General features: G+C 41.8%; 1 long non-coding RNA gene across 1 annotated transcript; it reads left to right on the top strand.

The window, feature by feature from the left end:
• The first annotated feature begins 168 nt into the window (after nt 1-168).
• Nucleotides 169-1,186, top strand: LOC121663829. The gene is made up of 2 exons (XR_006015775.1): nt 169-456; nt 680-1,186. It is a non-coding gene; the product is annotated as an uncharacterized LOC121663829 (long non-coding RNA).
• The last annotated feature ends 5,926 nt before the right edge of the window (nt 1,187-7,112 follow it).

Raw genomic sequence — 7,112 nt, 5'->3', positions numbered from 1 at the left:
GCGCGGAGGCGGGGCGGAGGCGGGGCGCGGAGGCGGGGCGGAGGCGGGGCGCGGAGGCGGGGCGGAGGCGGTGCGGAGGCGGGGCGGAGGCGGGGCGGGGCGGAGGCGGGGCGGAGGCGGGGCGCGGAGGCGGTGCGGAGCGGAGGCGGGGCGGGGCGGAGACGGGGCTCTCCTCACGGACGCTGCGCCGGCGCGGAGCGGTCGCTCCGGTGTAGCGTCCCTGCCGCGGAGAAGGTGCGTAGCCGGTGCCGGCCGTGCGCTGACACATCAGTCCTTCGCACTCGTCCCTTGAACAAATGCTGGTTATTTTAAGTGTTGGGTTTCCCGGCCCACGAGTCCCGCCCGGAGCCGCGCACTGCCGGGAGCGCTTCCCCCGTACCGGTACCGCAGAGAAGCCTGCAAGCACTCGGCTGTTGGGAGCTGAGAACAACCGGCACCATTCCCTCGCTGCCGCGGGTGAGGGAGCAGCTTCTGCTGGGGTACAGCAGCAGGGCACCGAGTAGCTGCTCTTGGAAAGAGTATTCAGAGATCCCGATATCCAAATAAACCCCACACTGAATATGGCACTGTACAAATTCCTTCCTTCTCACGGTGCTCTGCTGCAGCTCACGGCAACCCACAAAGAACTCAGAAATCATAAAAGTGCAAACCAATGTATTTTTGAACGACCAACTTTCAGTTTTACATCAATCGCTTTGTCCTGACGACGTCACTCACCACCGTCCTGCGGCAGCCTCCAGCCCTGGAAAATTTCACCATCTGAGGGGAAAAAACCCAGTAACACGCGCTGCTTGTGCCAGGGGGGCCCAGTGACCCAATGCGAGTACAGAGTGACATTCCTGGGGCTGCAGCTTCTACGACTGTCCCCAAACATGAACATTCCTTCTGACAGGAGCAAGGATAGTGTTTTGTCCGTCTGCCACAGAGGCCAGTCACTCCCAGAGCCATTAGAAGGTGGCTTTGGGGTCAATGTTCTAGGCATGTTATTTCCCCAGATAACCCTTGAGCTGGGAAGGATAAAAAGAAGATGAACTTTTGTTTGTATTTGCAGAACATTCATTGTAGCTTTGTACTAGACAAAGCCACTGTTCATCACTTCCAGAGCAAAAGGAAGTAGAGAGAATCAACCCTAAAATACTGAACTGTATTTAAAGTTTAATGGTAAATAAACTGGTGTATTATTTTCCTTCTGTATACTGGACAAAGTTTGGAGCTTTGGGCCTTGTTTTGTTTATCATAGTAACTTTACAGTCAGCCAAGGAGATTTCTGTCAACCTCTGCGCTGAATTCTTCATTAATTAAAGCACAATTTTCTCAGAGTAAAACCATTAATAAGCAAATACTCGATGAGTGAGCAGCAGCAGCAGTGGAAGCAATCTTTACAAACTTACCCGAAACACTTCTCATGTCTTCCTTTTTTTGTTGTTTAATTATTTTCTATTTTCATTTGTTGAAGTATTTTTGGTATCCAAGTTAGCAATTTTCTATAATACTATCTTCTCCTATGATTTTTTTCCCTGGGAATTGGGTTACAAAAACCATATAAAAAGGATCCGTGCATAGTTTTTCTTAATAAAAAAGGTTGCTTTTTTAGACAACATTTTAGTGGTTGTGGAATACTACTATTACTATATCAAAACATAACAAGTCACTCCCCAGTAAACACAGACTTTAGGCTAAAAGAAGAGATCAAATAGATCCCACGTGTCTGCATTGCTATTCTAGAATGTGATTTTTCTCCCAAGACTGACTTCAGAGGAGAGAATCCTAAAAAAGGATTGGTCACAAAAATAAATTACTATGTATGTTTGCCAGAGTTAAGTCAAACATCTCAATTCTTGTCCATCAAAACTAGGAACAAAATTGAAAATCAGGATTTTAGTATACTAACTGAGAACATTCTCTAGGAAAAGTTTGGATTTTTTTCTGCTTTTAAAAGTCAGGTGAGCCAAACTTGCAGGATATGTGTTAACATAAATATGAGTCTGGAATTTGCCTTATTGTCATAGAACCAGGATGACATCACTGCCTCAGTTTCTCCTTTCATAGAGACTAGACTGCTATCATTGCTGTTGCCTGCCCAGAAATGCGATGGTTTATGACAATAAGTATATCTTAACTTATTAGAACTGGCGTAGAGACACAGCTCTTAAATGGAACCACCTCTGGGACCTGAAGCCGCCAAGGTTTTATGAGACGAGAAAATAATGTCTTGTTTGGTATGCTGTTAGATCTTGAATGTGAACACTGAAGAAGCGAGATGCTACAAAAGATTCCTCTGTGACACCATAGTGCAATGCATTTGCATCAGAGAGGTAAGAAGGTCCAGCAATTTCATCACTGAAAACGGGTCGAGATGAAACAGTGAAGTTTTTACACCCAGTGCATGAAACCCAAGACATCCCATTTTGTTCACCCATTTACCCACTGCTTTGGAATAGAATGCAAACTGATATTAACATGGGCAACATCTGTCAGGATTTTACCCATAGAATGCAAGACAGCTTCTGTAGACTGGAGAGCATCCTGCTTCAAATATGGTTAAATAACAGAGAACAGAGTATGCATTATGTTATATTTATAACAAGCCAGCACAAAGTCTGCAATTTTTATACTCCAATGCTATAATTGTAATTCAATAGAAACAAGATCATAGTTTTCAGTGGCTAAAACAATTGTCAGAACATGTTTAATTAAAGGCTTAACTCTTCACTGAGTTCTCTTTTTTTGAGGTCAAGAAACTGGCAGGTAATGTGCATTTCAGAAGCCAGCCAATGACAGTCATGGTGGAGCCACTTCATCTGCAGATGCCAAACACCATTCAAGCAAGCTGCAAATTGGATGAGATAGTGTAAAGGGACTGGTTTATTGAAGGCACTGGCACTGGTACTTCTGTGACTATGATACTCCTCTAGCTTCAGACAAACGTTAGAAATCAAAGATAAAGTCAAGATTAAATGTCATGTGTCAGAAAGCATTTTATATTTTTCATTAATAAGTTGGTTAAAAATATGTCAGGCTTCTATTAGGACGCCTGGACGGCAGGTGAATTTGAAGTCAGCCATTTGCCAGGAGCAATATGCATTGACCTGAGAGCAGTGGTCTTTAAGGAACATCTTCCCAAAAAATACTGCCACTGTTTGGAGCCCTTCCTAAGGTCCTCTAAGGAAAGCATTCTGGAGGGAGCCAGGATACATGGGGCCTGATCTGAAGGAACTCTTATTCTGTTGAACACAAAACAGGCCAGAAACAACTAATTCCCAGTAATGAAGGAATGTAAAACTTCTCAAGGTCAAGATACATAGAAAAGTTTGCAGAACAATAAATGGAATCTTATCTATTTTATAATGATTATAAATATGATTAATTTCACTTATTTTCATGATATTTTAGATTAGCATTATGGTTATGTTATTCTCCAAATAACACTTCCATAATGAGGTAGTTTGAGCCACTTTCTGTGCTATTTCATTTTTAAGCTCTTCTACTGTGGCACTGAGCAGCAGGGCTTAGGGAAAACACCAGAAAGAATTAAGTATAAAACTAAAGGAATCATTGGCATGACTTTGTAATTAATGAAGAATTAATCTCCTTTATTTTGGAATACATTTAGTATGTGTTCAGCAGATAAGAAATAAATAGTTAATTTGGTGCTGAAACTAGTAGGTACACTCATATAGACTAGCACTACAGTCACTTTTATGAAGAAAAGCATAGTCTCCAGTAATGGAAATACGATTAGTGAGATTCCTTCTTACTGGCAAGTATAACTAAATATTCTGTCCAGTCATCTACAACCTCACCCACTCAGGATGAAAATAACTTTAATTGTTGGTCATTGCAAAGGTGGTGCACAAATAGTTACAGTTTCACAGATGCCTACATCAATACTTAGCAAGAATATAAACCCTCTCTTTAGTTGCATGCTAGTCAACCTGCCAGTGCTTAGAGCAAGATTATACAGCATTTGTGCAAACAAAAGTACTGATTTTCTTTGGAGCAAATCTAAATACATCTCTCATGACAAGGTTCATAACTTTTGAACACCAGGCCCACAGCTGAATATGCTGGAATTATGTCTAACACATAAACTTAGTAACATGAAGTAACCTGGAGCTTTTAAGTACACAACCGTATAAGGCACACCTTGCCATGTTACTTGCATTACATTCCACTTACTTTCTGTATTGCAGTTAAAAATATAATTAAAGTATTTGGAGATTAAATGCCACAAACCTACAGTTTATCTGGGGTGGTTTCTTCAAGCTCTCTTGTTTCCTTGCCCATGCATTACAATAATTAATATCTCTGGGTTTTAGCAGTTTTTCCCAGCTCAGAGAAAACAGCCTTTCAGTTTTTGTATCTACTCCTTTTCCTAGGCCACATTGCTGGGAACCACATTCGAGGATACCATTTTCTTTTGCTGGGAATGCCAATGTCATCTCCATTCCTTGCTCAGAAAGGCTCATTTTAATATTTTGGAAAAGAGAGAAAGATGAAAAAATAATTGCCAAGCTTTTTCCTAAATCACACCATACTTCTGGCAGCTGCTGTGCAAGTTTAACTTATTGGGCAGCCCTCAATCTACTGACAGATCAATTCAAACACAGAGCAGTAGAGTGGAGTCATCCCACACAGGAGAATGACTGCTGACAGATGTTTCATGAAGGACACCTGCACCTAACTCCCAGAGCACTGGTCATCATCAATTTAAGTAATTCCAAAAGAAAACACACAAATAAACAAAACAAAGAGCTGGGCCAAGATCATCCCCAAAACATTAACAATTTATTTGTCTGACCACTTTTCACTCAAGGCTGAAGTTATTCCTCAATATGACGCCACAAAGGGGTGACTTTAATGGTATTTTTTGTATCCTAGGGTGACATTGCTTTGTATTGATCTGACTTATCTGTGTAAAAAGAAAGAAATGAAAACAGTCGAAGGTGAGCTCCAAAAATGAGGCAAGATAAGACAATTTTGTGTTTGTGGAGGATGTTCCCAGGAAAATTTATGTTGTTTTTTCCCCATTGTTTGTTATTAAAAAAGGAGTTAAAGTGTCCTGTGTTCTGCCCCCCCTGCTCCTTCATTTTCTTCGCCCCCATCCCTTTTTTCAGAGGAAATTCTTTTTTCCAAATTGAAGGATAACTTAGTATTGTGCACAAAAAACCCTCAAAGAAACCAAACCAACCAACCAACCAACAACAAAAAAAAACCCCAATCCCAACCCCCCCCCCCCAAACCCCTACATTTCTGATTTCTGACTCTATAGCCAAGGCAAAATATTGAAGTAAAATAGAAACTTCCTCCAGAATAATCATTCCTTAAATGAATGTGTTAACTTCGTTTCTGGTGGAAATTTGATCTTCAGCTGGCTTTCTAAAATATTTGCTAAGACCCAACCCAAGTTATTGTTCTCAAAGAATAGCTCACAAAGGAAACTACAATAAATTAGATTTAGTATCTGGAACACTCAGTTCTTTCAAGAAAATGATTTGTCTATAAAAAAATGTTTTATGAACATTATAATGGGGCTCACACTCTGGCCTGAAACAGCTTATGAAAACTCACTGAAGTGCCATGTGCCAAATAAGACTGGGAAATAATTTTGTGGGGGAAATAAAGCACTAAAGTAAACTGGGGAAGCATAACATCTTTTCTCTGACAGAAGAAACAGTCTCTTTCTTACGGCCAGAATCTACAGCCTTAGATGTAAATCTACATTTACACCATAATGAATGGGCAGCTATTGACTAAGTGCTCCAGAAAAACCTAAATGGGCAAAAAATAGTTTCAGTATAGTCAGCTCTATTTTTAAATAACTGCCAAACCTTGTATTAAGTAGTCCCTGATCACCTCAGGGCAGCATGGTATGCCTGCTTTTACTCTGTGCTGCCAATGGTGAATTTCTCTGCCAAGCAGAGGCAGTTGGCAGCGCATGGCAAATCCTCTCTGTGCCACAGATCCTTCACACAGGGGCCAGCAAAGATACACAAGGGGAAGGTCTGATCTGATGCAGAGGAGCTGCCACTGAGATGGTTCTTCTGAGCAGAGGGGAATCAGCACCCTGCCACTAAACCATGCAGACAAATGCTGAGCCCAACAAGTCTCTTGCAGCAGACTGCTAGCCTTGTGGTGCAAAGTACAAAAGTGTTGAAGACCTCTCAGTGGCACAATGAGATTGATCAGACTTGTCAAAAGTCATACATTTATTCAACCACACTGGAAAACATTGTGGAAACTCTGTCACTTGATCCAAGTGCTCAGGATTCATTACTACCCACTTGTTCATATCTTTAGCATAGACATTTGGGGGGAAGAAAAAGATGTGAAGTATCTGAAAAATGTATATGATATGTCATTACTAAAAAGGAAGAGGTGGTGTGTTAAGGAACCACTGCTGCATTTTGGGTAGGACTGATTCAGTGCTCTGTTTCTTTTTCTGGGCTGATTTTCACCGACTGCCCAATTCCAACTTTGTCTGCAAATGTTGGGTTTGGCTACAACCAGGTTGTCGTTCTTTCAAATGGTAACACACCTGAGCTGGAAGACAAAGGCTGAATAAGCCAAAGACTGAGTTCAAGTGAGTCAGCTGGAATGCACTACCCGCTGCTCTGAATTCAGTGGATGACACCAAAAAATCTGAACCACTTTTCAGCTTGGGGACTTCTTCTTGATCATATAGAGAATGCTGAAAGGTTTTTCTTCTCTATTTCACAGATCTAGATATTCAACACATGGGAAGGAAATACCTTTGTTCTCCCTTTGTATGTTTTCTTGTAGTTTGGTCATTCATGTGCTCATTTATGATTGTGAGGCCATCCCCAAGCACCAGTACATTGTGGGAACAAGTTGGCACACTGGTACAAGGCCAAGCAGGAGCCCTGTGCAACAGCAGCCCAGATCATGACTCTGCAGGTTTGAGACACTCAATATTTGCAGAAACAGCATTAGCAACTTGCTATTTTGGTAAACTGGTATTTTGAGAGAAGAAAGGAAAAGCCAAGGATCCATAGAGAGTGGGAAGAAAATAAGAAAGCATTGATTTAGCTCCTCAGAGGTGGCACTGCCAGCTGTGCTGCCAGCTGGCCAGCTGACAGACTCACTGACCA

Source organism: Corvus kubaryi, unplaced genomic scaffold (genome assembly GCF_017639235.1).
Source record: "Corvus kubaryi isolate FWS band 111438036 unplaced genomic scaffold, C.kubaryi_AGA036_p1.0 37284, whole genome shotgun sequence".
In the NCBI taxonomy this organism is placed as follows: domain Eukaryota; kingdom Metazoa; phylum Chordata; class Aves; order Passeriformes; family Corvidae; genus Corvus; species Corvus kubaryi.
Note: the sequence above shows the minus strand (reverse complement) of the source record. Positions and strands in the feature narration are given on the sequence as shown.